Source organism: Aegilops tauschii, chromosome 1 (assembly GCF_002575655.3).
Source record: "Aegilops tauschii subsp. strangulata cultivar AL8/78 chromosome 1, Aet v6.0, whole genome shotgun sequence".
In the NCBI taxonomy this organism is placed as follows: Eukaryota; Viridiplantae; Streptophyta; class Magnoliopsida; order Poales; family Poaceae; genus Aegilops; species Aegilops tauschii.
The window spans coordinates 17,843,744-17,862,996 of NC_053035.3; positions in this window are offsets into that span (position 1 = coordinate 17,843,744).

The window sequence follows — 19,253 nt, forward strand, 5'->3', positions numbered from 1 at the left end:
AACTCCAGCCTATTTTTGCGTTCGGTATGCATCATTCAAAGCGACGTCATCATCCAACACGTTCTGACACCATTCGCTGTTTTTCAGTCATTTACCGATTTGTTTAAATAGCTAAATGACGGTGAAATTGAAAATCACTACAAAATGAACTCTGAAAATGTTGGAACTTGGCATGGTATCATCATTTCGCCCGCATAGCATGTGCAAAAGAGTAGAGAGGGTCACGGCGAAAAATGGACGCACCTCGTGTACAAACTGGACAATCCCTTTCGGAGTATCAGGGTTTCGGATGAGAACTCATCGGTTACACGGGCACTTCAATGTTTTTTAAACTTATTTAAACTCCAGCCTATTTTTGCGTTCAGTATGCATCATTCAAAGCGACGTCATCAATTTCCAACACGTTCTGACATCATTTGCTGTTTTTCAGTCATTTACCGATTTGTTTAGGGAGCTAAATGACGGTGAAATTGAAAATCACTACAAAATGAACTCTGAAAATGTTGGAACTTGGGATGGTATCATCATTTCGCCCGCATAGCATGTGCAAACGAGTAGACAGGGTCACGGCGAAAACTGGACGCACCTCGTGTACAAACTGGACAATCTCTTTCGGAGTATCAGGGTTTCGGACGAGAACTCATCTGTTACACGGGCACTTCAATATTTTTTAAACTTATTTGAAATCCAGCCAATTTTTGCGTTCAGTATGCATCATTCAAAGCGACGTCATCAATTTCCAACACGTTCTGACACCATTTGTTGTTTTTCAGTCATTTACCGATTTGTCTAGAGAGCTAAATGACGGTGAAATTGAAAATCACTACAAAATGAACTCTGGAAATGTTGGAACTTGGGATGGTATCATCATTTCGCCCGCATAGCATGTGCAAAAGAGTAGAGAGGGTCACGGCGAAAAATGGACGCACCTCGTGTACAAACTGGACAATCTCTTTCGGAGTATTAGGGTTTCGGACGAGAACTCATCTGTTACACGGGCACTTCAATGTTTTTTAAACTTATTTGAACTCCAGCCTATTTTTGCGTTCAGTATGCATCATTCAAAGCGACGTCATCAATTTCCAACACGTTCTGACATCATTTGCTGTTTTTCAGTCATTTACCGATTTGTTTAGGGAGCTAAATGACGGTGAAATTGAAAATCACTACAAAATGAACTCTGAAAATGTTGGAACTTGGCATGGTATCATCATTTCGCCCGCATAGCATGTGCAAAAGAGTAGAGAGGGTCAGGGCGAAAAATGGACGCACCTCGTGTACAAACTGGACAATCCCTTTCGGAGTATCAGGGTTTCGGATCAGAACTCATCGGTTACACGGGCACTTCAATGTTTTTTAAACTTATTTAAACTCCAGCCTATTTTTGCGTTTAGTATGCATCATCCAAAGCGACGTCATCAATTTCCAACACGTTCTGACACCATTTGTTGTTTTTCAGTCATTTACCGATTTGTCTAGAGAGCTAAATGACGGTGAAATTGAAAATCACTACAAAATGAACTCTGAAAATGTTGGAACTTGGCATGGTATCATCATTTCGCCCGCATAGCATGTGCAGAAGAGTAGAGAGGGTCACGGCGAAAACTGGACGCACCTCGTGTACAAACTGGACAATCTCTTTCGGAGTATCAGGGTTTCGGACGAGACTCATTGGTTACACGGGGCACTTCAATGTTTTTTAAACTTATTTGAACTCCAGCCAATTTTTGCGTTCAGTATGCGTCATTCAAAGCGATGTCATCAATTTCCAACACGTTCTGACATCATTTGCTGTTTTTCCGTCCTTTACCGATTTGTTTAGAGAGCTAAATGACGGTGAAATTGAAAAATCACTACAAAATGAACTCTGGAAATGTTGGAACTTGGCATGGTATCATCATTTCGCCCGCATAGCATGTGCACAAGAGTGGAGAGGGTTACGGCGAAAACTGCACGCACCTCGTGTACAAACTGGACAATCTCTTTCGGAGTATCAGGGTTTCGGACGAGAACTCATCTGTTACACGGGCACTTCAATGTTTTTTAAACTTATTTGAACTCCAGCCAATTTTTGCGTTCAGTATGCATCATTCAAAGCGATGTCATCAATTTCCAACACGTTCTGACACCATTTGTTGTTTTCCAGTCATTTACCGATTTGTTTAGAGAGCTAAATGACGGTGAAATTGAAAATTACTACAAAATGAACTCTGGAAATGTTGGAACTTGGCATGGTATCATCATTTCGCCCGCATAGCATGTGCAAAAGAGTAGAGAGGGTTACGGCGAAAACTGGACGCACCTCGTGTACAAGCTGGACAATCTCTTTCGGAGTATCAGGGTTTCGGACGAGAACTCATCTGTTACACGGGCACTTCAATGTTTTTTAAACCTATTTGAACTCCAGCCTATTTTTGCGTTCAGTATGCATCATTCAAAGCGACGTCATCATCCAACACGTTCTGACACCATTCGTTGTTTTTCAGTCATTTACCGATTTGTTTAGAGAGCTAAATGACGGTGAAATTGAAAATCACTACAAAATGAACTCTGAAAATGTTGGAACTTGGCATGGTATCATCATTTCGCCTGCATAGCATGTGCAAAAGAGTAGAGAGGGTCACGACGAAAACTGGACGCACCTCGTGTACAAACTGGACAATCTCTTTCGCAGTATCAGGGTTTCGGACGAGAACTCATCTGTTACACAGGCAATTCAATGTTTTTTAAACTTATTTGAACTCCAGCCAATTTTTGCGTTCAGTATGCGTCATTCAAAGCGATGTCATCAATTTCCAACACGTTCTGACATCATTTGCTGTTTTTCCGTCCTTTACCGATTTGTTTAGAGAGCTAAATGACGGTGAAATTGAAAAATCACTACAAAATGAACTCTGGAAATGTTGGAACTTGGCATGGTATCATCATTTCGCCCGTATAGCATGTGCAAAAGAGTAGAGAGGGTTACGGCGAAAACAGCACGCACCTCGTGTACAAACTGGACAATCTCTTTCGGAGTATCAGGGTTTCGGACGAGAACTCATCTGTTACACGGGCACTTCAATGTTTTTTAAACTTATTTGAACTCCAGCCAATTTTTGCATTCAGTATGCGTCATTCAAAGCGATGTCATCAATTTCCAACACGTTCTGACATCATTTGCTGTTTTTCCGTCCTTTACCGATTTGTTTAGAGAGCTAAATGACGGTGAAATTGAAAAATCACTACAAAATGAACTTTGGAAATGTTGGAACTTGGCATGGTATCATCATTTCGCCCGCATAGCATGTGCACAAGAGTAGAGAGGGTTACGGCGAAAACTGCACGCACCTCGTGTACAAACTGGACAATCTCTTTCGGAGTATCAGGGTTTCGGACGAGAACTCATCTGTTACACGGGCACTTCAATGTTTTTTAAACTTATTTGAACTCCAGCCAATTTTTGCGTTCAGTATGCATCATTCAAAGCGATGTCATCAATTTCCAACACGTTCTGACACCATTTGTTGTTTTCCAGTCATTTACCGATTTGTTTAGAGAGCTAAATGACGGTGAAATTGAAAATCACTACAAAATGAACTCTGGAAATGTTGGAACTTGGCATGGTATCATCATTTCGCCCGCATAGCATGTGCAAAAGAGTAGAGAGGGTTACGGCGAAAACTGGACGCACCTCGTGTACAAGCTGGACAATCTCTTTCGGAGTATCAGGGTTTCGGACGAGAACTCATTTGTTACACGGGCACTTCAATGTTTTTTAAACTTATTTGAACTCCAGCCTATTTTTGCGTTCAGTATGCATCATTCAAAGCGACGTCATCATCCAACACGTTCTGACACCATTCGTTGTTTTTCAGTCATTTACCGATTTGTTTAGAGAGCTAAATGACGGTGAAATTGAAAATCACTACAAAATGAACTCTGAAAATGTTGGAACTTGGCATGGTATCATCATTTCGCCTGCATAGCATGTGCAAAAGAGTAGAGAGGGTCACGACGAAAACTGGACGCACCTCGTGTACAAACTGGACAATCTCTTTCGCAGTATCAGGGTTTCGGACGAGAACTCATCTGTTACACAGGCACTTCAATGTTTTTTAAACTTATTTGAACTCCAGCCAATTTTTGCGTTCAGTATGCGTCATTCAAAGCGATGTCATCAATTTCCAACACGTTCTGACATCATTTGCTGTTTTTCCGTCCTTTACCGATTTGTTTAGAGAGCTAAATGACGGTGAAATTGAAAAATCACTACAAAATGAACTCTGGAAATGTTGGAACTTGGCATGGTATCATCATTTCGCCCGCATAGCATGTGCACAAGAGTAGAGAGGGTTACGGCGAAAACTGCACGCACCTCGTGTACAAACTGGACAATCTCTTTCGGAGTATCAGGGTTTCGGACGAGAACTCATCTGTTACACGGGCACTTCAATGTTTTTTAAACTTATTTGAACTCCAGCCAATTTTTGCGTTCAGTATGCATCATTCAAAGCGATGTCATCAATTTCCAACACGTTCTGACACCATTTGTTGTTTTCCAGTCATTTACCGATTTGTTTAGAGAGCTAAATGACGGTGAAATTGAAAATCACTACAAAATGAACTCTGGAAATGTTGGAACTTGGCATGGTATCATCATTTCGCCCGCATAGCATGTGCAAAAGAGTAGAGAGGGTTACGGCGAAAACTGGACGCACCTCGTGTACAAGCTGGACAATCTCTTTCGGAGTATCAGGGTTTCGACGAGAACTCATTTGTTACACGGGCACTTCAATGTTTTTTAAACTTATTTGAACTCCAGCCTATTTTTGCGTTCAGTATGCATCATTCAAAGCGACGTCATCATCCAACACGTTCTGACACCATTCGTTGTTTTTCAGTCATTTACCGATTTGTTTAGAGAGCTAAATGACGGTGAAATTGAAAATCACTACAAAATGAACTCTGAAAATGTTGGAACTTGGCATGGTATCATCATTTCGCCTGCATAGCATGTGCAAAAGAGTAGAGAGGGTCACGACGAAAACTGGACGCACCTCGTGTACAAACTGGACAATCTCTTTCGCAGTATCAGGGTTTCGGACGAGAACTCATCTGTTACACAGGCACTTCAATGTTTTTTAAACTTATTTGAACTCCAGCCAATTTTTGCGTTCAGTATGCGTCATTCAAAGCGATGTCATCAATTTCCAACACGTTCTGACATCATTTGCTGTTTTTCCGTCCTTTACCGATTTGTTTAGAGAGCTAAATGACGGTGAAATTGAAAAATCACTACAAAATGAACTCTGGAAATATTGGAACTTGGCATGGTATCATCATTTCGCCCGTATAGCATGTGCAAAAGAGTAGAGAGGGTTACGGCGAAAACTGCACGCACCTCGTGTACAAACTGGACAATCTCTTTCGGAGTATCAGGGTTTCGGACGAGAACTCATCTGTTACACGGGCACTTCAATGTTTTTTAAACTTATTTGAACTCCAGCCTTTTTTTGCATTCAGTATGCATCATTCAAAGCGACGTCATCAATTTCCAACATGTTCTGACACCATTTGCTGTTTTTCAATGATTTACCGATTTGTTTAGAGAGCTAAATGACGGTGAAATTGAAAATCACTACAAAATGAACTCTGAAAAAGTTGGAACTTGGCATCGTATCATAATTTCGCCCGCATAGCATGTGCAGAAGAGTAGAGAGGGTCACCGCGAAAACTGCACGCACCTCGTGTACAAACTGGACAATCTCTTTCGGAGTATCAGGGTTTCAGACGAGAACTCATCTGTTACACGGGCACTTCAATGTTTTTTAAACTTATTTGCACTCCAGCCAATTTTTGCGTTCAGTATGCATCATTCAAAGCGACGTCATCAATTTCCAACACGTTCTGACACCATTTGCTGTTTTTCAGTCATTTACCGATTTCTTTAGAGAGCTAAATGACGGTGAAATTGAAAATCACTACAAAATGAACTCTGGAAATGTTGGAACTTGGCATGGTATCATCATTTCGCCCGCATAGCATGTGCAGAAGAGTAGAGAGGGTCACGGCGAAAAATGGACGCACCTCGTGTACAAACTGGACAATCTCTTTCGGAGTATCAGGGTTTCGGACGAGAACTCATCTGTTACACGGGCACTTCAATGTTTTTTAAACTTATTTGCACTCCAGCGTATTTTTGCGTTCAGTATGCATCATTCAAAGTGACGTCATCAATTTCCAACACGTTCTGACACCATTTGCTGTTTTTCAGTCATTTACCAATTTGTTTAGAGAGCTAAATGACGGTGAAATTGAAAATCACTACAAAATGAACTCTGGAAATGTTGGAACTTGGGATGTTATCATCATTTCGCCCGCATAGCATGTGCAGAAGAGTAGAGAGGGTCACGGCGAAAAATGGACGCACCTCGTGTACAAACTTGACAATCTCTTTCGGAGTATCAGGGTTTCGGACAAGAACTCATCTGTTACACGGGCACTTAAATGTTTTTAAACTTATTTGAACTCCAGCCTATTTTTGCGTTCAGTATGCATCATTCAAAGTGACGTCATCAATTTCCAACACGTTCTGACATCATTTGCTGTTTTTCAGTCATTTACCGATTTGTTTAGGGAGCTAAATGACGGTGAAATTGAAAATCACTACAAAATGAACTCTGAAAATGTTGGAACTTGGCATGGTATCATCATTTCGCCCGCATAGCATGTGCAGAAGAGTAGAGAGGGTCACGGCGAAAACTGGACGCACCTCGTGTACAAACTGGACAATCTCTTTCGGAGTATCAGGGTTTCGGACGAGACTCATTGGTTACACGGGGCACTTCAATGTTTTTTAAACTTATTTGAACTCCAGCCTATTTTTGCGTTCAGTATGCATCATTCAAAGCGACGTCATCATCCAACACGTTCTGACACCATTTGCTGTTTTTCAGTCATTTACCGATTTGTTTAGAGAGCTAAATGACGGTGAAATTGAAAATCACTACAAAATGAACTCTGAAAATGTTGGAACTTGGCATGGTATCATCATTTCGCCCGCATAGCATGTGCAGAAGAGTAGAGAGGGTCACGACGAAAACTGGACGCACCTCGTGTACAAACTGGACAATCTCTTTCGGAGTATCAGGGTTTCGGACGAGAACTCATCTGTTACACAGGCACTTCAATGTTTTTTAAACTTATTTGAACTCCAGCCAATTTTTGCGTTCAGTATGCATCATTCAAAGCGATGTCATCAATTTCCAACACGTTCTGACACCATTTGTTGTTTTCCAGTCATTTACCGATTTGTTTAGAGAGCTAAATGACGGTGAAATTGAAAATCACTACAAAATGAACTCTGGAAATGTTGGAACTTGGCATGGTATCATCATTTCGCCCGCATAGCATGTGCAAAAGAGTAGAGAGGGTTACGGCGAAAACTGGACGCACCTCGTGTACAAGCTGGACAATCTCTTTCGGAGTATCAGGGTTTCGGACGAGAACTCATCTGTTACACGGGCACTTCAATGTTTTTTAAACTTATTTGAACTCCAGCCTATTTTTGCGTTCAGTATGCATCATTCAAAGCGACGTCATCATCCAACACGTTCTGACACCATTCGTTGTTTTTCAGTCATTTACCGATTTGTTTAGAGAGCTAAATGACGGTGAAATTGAAAATCACTACAAAATGAACTCTGAAAATGTTGGAACTTGGCATGGTATCATCATTTCGCCTGCATAGCATGTGCAAAAGAGTAGAGAGGGTCACGACGAAAACTGGACGCACCTCGTGTACAAACTGGACAATCTCTTTCGCAGTATCAGGGTTTCGGACGAGAACTCATCTGTTACACAGGCACTTCAATGTTTTTTAAACTTATTTGAACTCCAGCCAATTTTTGCGTTCAGTATGCGTCATTCAAAGCGATGTCATCAATTTCCAACACGTTCTGACATCATTTGCTGTTTTTCCGTCCTTTACCGATTTGTTTAGAGAGCTAAATGACGGTGAAATTGAAAAATCACTACAAAATGAACTCTGGAAATGTTGGAACTTGGCATGGTATCATCATTTCGCCCGCATAGCATGTGCAAAAGAGTAGAGAGGGTTACGGCGAAAACTGCACGCACCTCGTGTACAAACTGGACAATCTCTTTCGGAGTATCAGGGTTTCGGACGAGAACTCATCTGTTACACGGGCACTTCAATGTTTTTTAAACTTATTTGAACTCCAGCCTTTTTTTGCATGCAGTATGCATCATTCAAAGCGACGTCATCAATTTCCAACATGTTCTGACACCATTTGCTGTTTTTCAATGATTTACCGATTTGTTTAGAGAGCTAAATGACGGTGAAATTGAAAATCACTACAAAATGAACTCTGAAAAAGTTGGAACTTGGCATCGTATCATCATTTCGCCCGCATAGCATGTGCAAAAGAGTAGACAGGGTCACCGCGAAAACTGAACGCACCTCGTGTACAAACTGGACAATCTCTTTCGGAGTATCAGGGTTTCAGACGAGAACTCATCTGTTACACGGGCACTTCAATGTTTTTTAAACTTATTTGCACTCCAGCCAATTTTTGCGTTCAGTATGCATCATTCAAAGCGACGTCATCAATTTCCAACACGTTCTGACACCATTTGCTGTTTTTCTGTCATTTACCGATTTGTTTAGAGAGCTAAATGACGGTGAAATTGAAAATCACTACAAAATGAACTCTGGAAATGTTGGAACTTGGCATGGTATCATCATTTCGCCCGCATAGCATGTGCAGAAGAGTAGAGAGGGTCACGGCGAAAAATGGACGCACCTCGTGTACAAACTGGACAATCTCTTTCGGAGTATCAGGGTTTCGGACGAGAACTCATCTGTTACACGGGCACTTCAATGTTTTTTAAACTTATTTGCACTCCAGCGTATTTTTGCGTTCAGTATGCATCATTCAAAGTGACGTCATCAATTTCCAACACGTTCTGACACCATTTGCTGTTTTTCAGTCATTTACCGATTTGTTTAGAGAGCTAAATGACGGTGAAATTGAAAATCACTACAAAATGAACTCTGGAAATGTTGGAACTTGGGATGGTATCATCATTTCGCCCGCATAGCATGTGCAGAAGAGTAGAGAGGGTCACGGCGAAAAATGGACGCACCTCGTGTACAAACTTGACAATCTCTTTCGGAGTATCAGGGTTTCGGACGAGAACTCATCTGTTACACGGGCACTTAAATGTTTTTTAAACTTATTAGAACTCCAGCCTATTTTTGCGTTCAGTATGCATCATTCAAAGTGACGTCATCAATTTCCAACACGTTCTGACATCATTTGCTGTTTTTCAGTCATTTACCGATTTGTTTAGGGAGCTAAATGACGGTGAAATTGAAAATCACTACAAAATGAACTCTGAAAATGTTGGAACTTGGCATGGTATCATCATTTCGCCCGCATAGCATGTGCAAAAGAGTAGAGAGGGTCACGGCGTAAAATGGACGCACCTCGTGTACAAACTGGACAATCTCTTTCGGAGTATCAGGGTTTCGGATGAGAACTCATCGGTTACACGGGCACTTCAATGTTTTTTAAACTTATTTAAACTCCAGCCTATTTTTGCGTTCAGTATGCATCATTCAAAGCGACGTCATCAATTTCCAACACGTTCTGACACCATTTGTTGTTTTTCAGTCATTTACCGATTTGGCTAGAGAGCTAAATGACGGTGAAATTGAAAATCACTACAAAATGAACTCTGAAAATGTTGGAACTTGGCATGGTATCATCATTTCACCTGCATAGCATGTGCAAAAGAGTAGAGAGGGTCACGACGAAAACTGGACGCACCTCGTGTACAAACTGGACAATCTCTTTCGCAGTATCAGGGTTTCGGACGAGAACTCATCTGTTACACAGGCACTTCAATATTTTTTAAACTTATTTGAACTCCAGCCAATTTTTGCGTTCAGTATGCGTCATTCAAAGCGATGTCATCAATTTCCAACACGTTCTGACATCATTTGCTATTTTTCCGTCCTTTACCGATTTGTTTAGAGAGCTAAATGACGGTGAAATTGAAAAATCACTACAAAATGAACTCTGGAAATGTTGGAACTTGGCATGGTATCATCATTTCGCCCGCATAGCATGTGCAAAAGAGTAGAGAGGGTTACGGCGAAAACTGCACGCACCTCGTGTACAAACTGGACAATCTCTTTCGGAGTATCAGGGTTTCGGACGAGAACTCATCTGTTACACGGGCACTTCAATGTTTTTTAAACTTATTTGAACTCCAGCCTTTTTTTGCATTCAGTATGCATCATTCAAAGCGACGTCATCAATTTCCAACATGTTCTGACACCATTTGCTGTTTTTCAATGATTTACCGATTTGTTTAGAGAGCTAAATGACGGTGAAATTGAAAATCACTACAAAATGAACTCTGAAAAAGTTGGAACTTGGCATCGTATCATCATTTCGCCCGCATAGCATGTGCAAAAGAGTAGACAGGGTCACCGCGAAAACTGCACGCACCTCGTGTACAAACTGGACAATCTCTTTCGGAGTATCAGGGTTTCAGACGAGAACTCATCTGTTACACGGGCACTTCAATGTTTTTTAAACTTATTTGCACTCCAGCCAATTTTTGCGTTCAGTATGCATCATTCAAAGCGACGTCATCAATTTCCAACACGTTCTGACACCATTTGCTGTTTTTCTGTCATTTACCGATTTGTTTAGAGAGCTAAATGACGGTGAAATTGAAAATCACTACAAAATGAACTCTGGAAATGTTGGAACTTGGCATGGTATCATCATTTCGCCCGCATAGCATGTGCAGAAGAGTAGAGAGGGTCACGGCGAAAAATGGACGCACCTCGTGTACAAACTGGACAATCTCTTTCGGAGTATCAGGGTTTCGGACGAGAACTCATCTGTTACACGGGCACTTCAATGTTTTTTAAACTTATTTGCACTCCAGCGTATTTTTGCGTTCAGTATGCATCATTCAAAGTGATGTCATCAATTTCCAACACGTTCTGACACCATTTGCTGTTTTTCAGTCATTTACCGATTTGTTTAGAGAGCTAAATGACGGTGAAATTGAAAATCACTACAAAATGAACTCTGGAAATGTTGGAACTTGGGATGGTATCATCATTTCGCCCGCATAGCATGTGCAGAAGAGTAGAGAGGGTCACGACGAAAAATGGACGCACCTCGTGTACAAACTTGACAATCTCTTTCGGAGTATCAGGGTTTCGGACGAGAACTCATCTGTTACACGGGCACTTAAATGTTTTTTAAACTTATTTGAACTCCAGCCTATTTTTGCGTTCAGTATGCATCATTCAAAGTGACGTCATCAATTTCCAACACGTTCTGACATCATTTGCTGTTTTTCAGTCATTTACCGATTTGTTTAGGGAGCTAAATGACGGTGAAATTGAAAATCACTACAAAATGAACTCTGAAAATGTTGGAACTTGGCATGGTATCATCATTTCGCCCGCATAGCATGTGCAAAAGAGTAGAGAGGGTCACGGCGTAAAATGGACGCACCTCGTGTACAAACTGGACAATCTCTTTCGGAGTATCAGGGTTTCGGATGAGAACTCATCGGTTACACGGGCACTTCAATGTTTTTTAAACTTATTTAAACTCCAGCCTATTTTTGCGTTCAGTATGCATCATTCAAAGCGACGTCATCAATTTCCAACACGTTCTGACACCATTTGTTGTTTTTCAGTCATTTACCGATTTGGCTAGAGAGCTAAATGACGGTGAAATTGAAAATCACTACAAAATGAACTCTGAAAATGTTGGAACTCGGCATGGTATCATCATTTCGCCCGCATAGCATGTGCAAAAGATTAGAGAGGGTTACAGCGTACAAACTGGAAAATCTCTTTCGGAGTATCAGGGTTTCGGATGAGAACTCATCGGTTACACGGGCACTTCAATGCTTTTTAAACATATTTAAACTCCAGCCTATTTTTGCGTTCAGTATGCATCATTCAAAGCGACGTCATCAATTTCCAACACGTTCTGACACCATTTGTTGTTTTTCAGTCATTTACCGATTTGGCTAGAGAGCTAAATGACGGTGAAATTGAAAATCACTACAAAATGAACTCTGAAAATGTTGGAACTTGGCATGGTATCATCATTTCACCTGCATAGCATGTGCAAAAGAGTAGAGAGGGTCACGACGAAAACTGGACGCACCTCGTGTACAAACTGGACAATCTCTTTCGCAGTATCAGGGTTTCGGACGAGAACTCATCTGTTACACAGGCACTTCAATATTTTTTAAACTTATTTGAACTCCAGCCAATTTTTGCGTTCAGTATGCGTCATTCAAAGCGATGTCATCAATTTCCAACACGTTCTGACATCATTTGCTATTTTTCCGTCCTTTACCGATTTGTTTAGAGAGCTAAATGACGGTGAAATTGAAAAATCACTACAAAATGAACTCTGGAAATGTTGGAACTTGGCATGGTATCATCATTTCGCCCGCATAGCATGTGCAAAAGAGTAGAGAGGGTTACGGCGAAAACTGCACGCACCTCGTGTACAAACTGGACAATCTCTTTCGGAGTATCAGGGTTTCGGACGAGAACTCATCTGTTACACGGGCACTTCAATGTTTTTTAAACTTATTTGAACTCCAGCCTTTTTTTGCATTCAGTATGCATCATTCAAAGCGACGTCATCAATTTCCAACATGTTCTGACACCATTTGCTGTTTTTCAATGATTTACCGATTTGTTTAGAGAGCTAAATGACGGTGAAATTGAAAATCACTACAAAATGAACTCTGAAAAAGTTGGAACTTGGCATCGTATCATCATTTCGCCCGCATAGCATGTGCAAAAGAGTAGACAGGGTCACCGCGAAAACTGCACGCACCTCGTGTACAAACTGGACAATCTCTTTCGGAGTATCAGGGTTTCAGACAAGAACTCATCTGTTACACGGGCACTTCAATGTTTTTTAAACTTATTTGCACTCCAGCCAATTTTTGCGTTCAGTATGCATCATTCAAAGCGACGTCATCAATTTCCAACACGTTCTGACACCATTTGCTGTTTTTCTGTCATTTACCGATTTGTTTAGAGAGCTAAATGACGGTGAAATTGAAAATCACTACAAAATGAACTCTGGAAATGTTGGAACTTGGCATGGTATCATCATTTCGCCCGCATAGCATGTGCAGAAGAGTAGAGAGGGTCACGGCGAAAAATGGACGCACCTCGTGTACAAACTGGACAATCTCTTTCGGAGTATCAGGGTTTCGGACGAGAACTCATCTGTTACACGGGCACTTCAATGTTTTTTAAACTTATTTGCACTCCAGCGTATTTTTGCGTTCAGTATGCATCATTCAAAGTGATGTCATCAATTTCCAACACGTTCTGACACCATTTGCTGTTTTTCAGTCATTTACCGATTTGTTTAGAGAGCTAAATGACGGTGAAATTGAAAATCACTACAAAATGAACTCTGGAAATGTTGGAACTTGGGATGGTATCATCATTTCGCCCGCATAGCATGTGCAGAAGAGTAGAGAGGGTCACGACGAAAAATGGACGCACCTCGTGTACAAACTTGACAATCTCTTTCGGAGTATCAGGGTTTCGGACGAGAACTCATCTGTTACACGGGCACTTAAATGTTTTTTAAACTTATTTGAACTCCAGCCTATTTTTGCGTTCAGTATGCATCATTCAAAGTGACGTCATCAATTTCCAACACGTTCTGACATCATTTGCTGTTTTTCAGTCATTTACCGATTTGTTTAGGGAGCTAAATGACGGTGAAATTGAAAATCACTACAAAATGAACTCTGAAAATGTTGGAACTTGGCATGGTATCATCATTTCGCCCGCATAGCATGTGCAAAAGAGTAGAGAGGGTCACGGCGTAAAATGGACGCACCTCGTGTACAAACTGGACAATCTCTTTCGGAGTATCAGGGTTTCGGATGAGAACTCATCGGTTACACGGGCACCTCAATGTTTTTTAAACTTATTTAAACTCCAGCCTATTTTTGCGTTCAGTATGCATCATTCAAAGCGACGTCATCAATTTCCAACACGTTCTGACACCATTTGTTGTTTTTCAGTCATTTACCGATTTGGCTAGAGAGCTAAATGACGGTGAAATTGAAAATCACTACAAAATGAACTCTGAAAATGTTGGAACTCGGCATGGTATCATCATTTCGCCCGCATAGCATGTGCAAAAGATTAGAGAGGGTTACAGCGTACAAACTGGAAAATCTCTTTCGGAGTATCAGGGTTTCGGATGAGAACTCATCGGTTACACGGGCACTTCAATGCTTTTTAAACATATTTGAACTCCAGCCTATTTTTGCGTTCAGTATGCATCATTCAAAGCGACGTCATCATCCAACACGTTCTGACACCATTCGCTGTTTTTCAGTCATTTACCGATTTGTATAGAGAGCTAAATGACGGTGAAATTGAAAATCACTACAAAATGAACTCTGAAAATGTTGGAACTTGGCATGGTATCATCATTTCGCCCGCATAGCATGTGCAAAAGAGTAGAGAGGGTTACGGCAAAAACTGGATGCACCTCGTGCACAAACTAGACAATCTCTTTCGGAGTATCAGGGTTTCGGACGAGAACTCATCTGTTACACGGGCACTTCATTGTTTTTTAAACTTATTTGAACTCCAGCCTATTTTTGCGTTCAGTATGCATCATTCAAAGCGACGTCATCAATTTCCAACACGTTCTGACACCATTTGTTGTTTTTCAGTCATTTACCGATTTGGCTAGAGAGCTAAATGACGGTGAAATTGAAAATCACTACAAAATGAACTCTGAAAATGTTGGAACTTGGCATGGTGTCATCATTTCACCTGCATAGCATGTGCAAAAGAGTAGAGAGGGTCACGACGAAAACTGGACGCACCTCGTGTACAAACTGGACAATCTCTTTCGCAGTATCAGGGTTTCGGACGAGAACTCATCTGTTACACAGGCACTTCAATGTTTTTTAAACTTATTTGAACTCCAGCCAATTTTTGCGTTCAGTATGCGTCATTCAAAGCGATGTCATCAATTTCCAACACGTTCTGACATCATTTGCTGTTTTTCCGTCCTTTACCGATTTGTTTAGAGAGCTAAATGACGGTGAAATTGAAAAATCACTACAAAATGAACTCTGGAAATGTTGGAACTTGGCATGGTATCATCATTTCGCCCGCATAGCATGTGCAAAAGAGTAGAGAGGGTTACGGCGAAAACTGCACGCACCTCGTGTACAAACTGGACAATCTCTTTCGGAGTATCAGGGTTTCGGACGAGAACTCATCTGTTACACGGGCACTTCAATGTTTTTTAAACTTATTTGAACTCCAGCCTTTTTTTGCATTCAGTATGCATCATTCAAAGCGACGTCATCAATTTCCAACATGTTCTGACACCATTTGCTGTTTTTCAATGATTTACCGATTTGTTTAGAGAGCTAAATGACGGTGAAATTGAAAATCACTACAAAATGAACTCTGAAAAAGTTGGAACTTGGCATCGTATCATCATTTCGCCCGCATAGCATGTGCAAAAGAGTAGACAGGGTCACCGCGAAAACTGCACGCACCTCGTGTACAAACTGGACAATCTCTTTCGGAGTATCAGGGTTTCAGACGAGAACTCATCTGTTACACGGGCACTTCAATGTTTTTTAAACTTATTTGCACTCCAGCCAATTTTTGCGTTCAGTATGCATCATTCAAAGCGACGTCATCAATTTCCAACACGTTCTGACACCATTTGCTGTTTTTCTGTCATTTACCGATTTGTTTAGAGAGCTAAATGACGGTGAAATTGAAAATCACTACAAAATGAACTCTGGAAATGTTGGAACTTGGCATGGTATCATCATTTCGCCCGCATAGCATGTGCAGAAGAGTAGAGAGGGTCACGGCGAAAAATGGACGCACCTCGTGTACAAACTGGACAATCTCTTTCGGAGTATCAGGGTTTCGGACGAGAACTCATCTGTTACACGGGCACTTCAATGTTTTTTAAACTTATTTGCACTCCAGCGTATTTTTGCGTTCAGTATGCATCATTCAAAGTGATGTCATCAATTTCCAACACGTTCTGACACCATTTGCTGTTTTTCAGTCATTTACCGATTTGTTTAGAGAGCTAAATGACGGTGAAATTGAAAATCACTACAAAATGAACTCTGGAAATGTTGGAACTTGGGATGGTATCATCATTTCGCCCGCATAGCATGTGCAGAAGAGTAGAGAGGGTCACGGCGAAAAATGGACGCACCTCGTGTACAAACTTGACAATCTCTTTCGGAGTATCAGGGTTTCGGACGAGAACTCATCTGTTACACGGGCACTTAAATGTTTTTTAAACTTATTTGAACTCCAGCCTATTTTTGCGTTCAGTATGCATCATTCAAAGTGACGTCATCAATTTCCAACACGTTCTGACATCATTTGCTGTTTTTCAGTCATTTACCGATTTGTTTAGGGAGCTAAATGACGGTGAAATTGAAAATCACTACAAAATGAACTCTGAAAATGTTGGAACTTGGCATGGTATCATCATTTCGCCCGCATAGCATGTGCAAAAGAGTAGAGAGGGTCACGGCGTAAAATGGACGCACCTCGTGTACAAACTGGACAATCTCTTTCGGAGTATCAGGGTTTCGGATGAGAACTCATCGGTTACACGGGCACTTCATTGTTTTTTAAACTTATTTAAACTCCAGCCTATTTTTGCGTTCAGTATGCATCATTCAAAGCGACGTCATCAATTTCCAACACGTTCTGACACCATTTGTTGTTTTTCAGTCATTTACCGATTTGGCTAGAGAGCTAAATGACGGTGAAATTGAAAATCACTACAAAATGAACTCTGAAAATGTTGGAACTCGGCATGGTATCATCATTTCGCCCGCATAGCATGTGCAAAAGATTAGAGAGGGTTACAGCGTACAAACTGGAAAATCTCTTTCGGAGTATCAGGGTTTCGGATGAGAACTCATCGGTTACACGGGCACTTCAATGCTTTTTAAACTTATTTGAACTCCAGCCTATTTTTGCGTTCAGTATGCATCATTCAAAGCGATGTCATCATCCAACACGTTCTGACACCATTCGCTGTTTTTCAGTAATTTACCGATTTGTTTAGAGAGCTAAATGACGGTGAAATTGAAAATCACTACAAAATGAACTCTGAAAATGTTGGAACTTGGCATGGTATCATCATTTCGCCCGCATAGCATGTGCAAAAGAGTAGAGAGGGTTACGGCGAAAACTGGATGCACCTCGTGCACAAACTAGACAATCTCTTTCGGAGTATCAGGGTTTCGGACGAGAACTCATCTGTTACACGGGCACTTCAATGTTTTTTAAACTTATTTGAACTGCAGCCTTTTTTTGCATTCAGTATGCATCATTCAAAGCGACGTCATCAATTTCCAACATGTTCTGACACCATTTGCGATTTTTCAATGATTTACCGATTTGTTTAGAGAGCTAAATGACGGTGAAATTGAAAATCACTACAAAATGAACTCTGAAAAAGTTGGAACTTGGCATGGTATCATCATTTCGCCCGCATAGCATGTGCAAAAGAGTAGAGATGGTCACCGCGAAAACTGGACGCACCTCGTGTACAAACTGGACAATCTCTTTCGGAGTAACAGGGTTTCAGACGGGAACTCATTTGTTACACGGGCACTTCAATGTTTTTTAAACTTATTTGAACTCCAGCCTATTTTTGCGTTCGGTATGCATCATTCAAAGCGACGTCATCATCCAACACGTTCTGACACCATTTGCTGTTTTTCAGTCATTTACCGATTTGTTTAGAGAGCTAAATGACGGTGAAATTAAAAATCACTACAAAATGAACTCTGGAAATGTTGGAACTTGGCATGGTATCATCATTTCGCCCGCATAGCATGTGCAGAAGAGTAGAGAGGGTCACGGCGAAAAATGGACGCACCTCGTGTACAAACTTGACAATCTCTTTCGGAGTATCAGGGTTTCAGACGAGAACTCATCTGTTACACGGGCACTTCAATATTTTTTAAACTTATTTGAACTCCAGCCAATTTTTGCGTTCAGTATGCATCATTCAAAGCGACGTCATCAATTTCCAACACGTTCTGACATCATTTGCTGTTTTTCAGTCATTTACCGATTTGTTTAGGGAGCTAAATGACGGTGAAATTGAAAATCACTACAAAATGAACTCTGAAAATGTTGGAACTTGGGATGGTATCATCATTTCGCCCACATAGCATGTGCAAAAGAGTAGAGATGGTCACGGCAAAAACTGGACGCCCCTTGTGTACAAACTGGACAATCTCTTTCGGAGTATCAGGGTTTCGGACGAGAACTCATCTGTTACACGGGCACTTCAATGTTTTTTAAACTTATTTGAACTCCAGCCTATTTTTGCGTTCAGTATGCATTATTCAAAGCGACGTCATCAATTTCCAACACGTTCTGACATCATTTGCTGTTTTTCAGTCATTTACCGATTTGTTTAGGGAGCTAAATGACGGTGAAATTGAAAATCACTACAAAACGAACTCTGAAAATGTTGGAACTTGGCATGGTATCATCATTTCGGCCGCATAGCATGTGCAAAAGAGTAGAGAGGGTCACGGCGAAAAATGGACGCACCTCGTGTACAAACTGGACAATCTCTTTCGGAGTATCAGGGTTTCGGATGAGAACTCATCGGTTACACGGGCACTTCAATGTTTTTTAAACTTATTTGAACTCCAGCCTATTTTTGCGTTCAGTGTGCATCATTCAAAGCGACGTCATCAATTTCCAACACGTTCTGACATCATTTGCTGTTTTCAGTCATTTACCGATTTGTTTAGGGAGCTAAATGACGGTGAAATTGAAAATCATTACAAAATGAACTCTGAAAATATTGGAACTTGGCATGGTATCATCATTTCGCCTGCATTGCATGTGCAAAAGAGAAGAGAGGATCACGACGAAAACTGGACGCATCTCGTGTACAAACTGGACAATCTCTTTCGGAGTATCAGGGTTTCGGACGAGAACTCATCTGTTACACGGGCACTTCATTGTTTTTTAAAATTATTTGAACTCCAGCCTATTTTTGCGTTCAGTGTGCATCATTCAAAGCGACGTCATCAATTTCCAACACGTTCTGACACCATTTGCTGTTTTCAGTCATTTACCGATTTGTCTAGAGAGCTAAATGACGGTG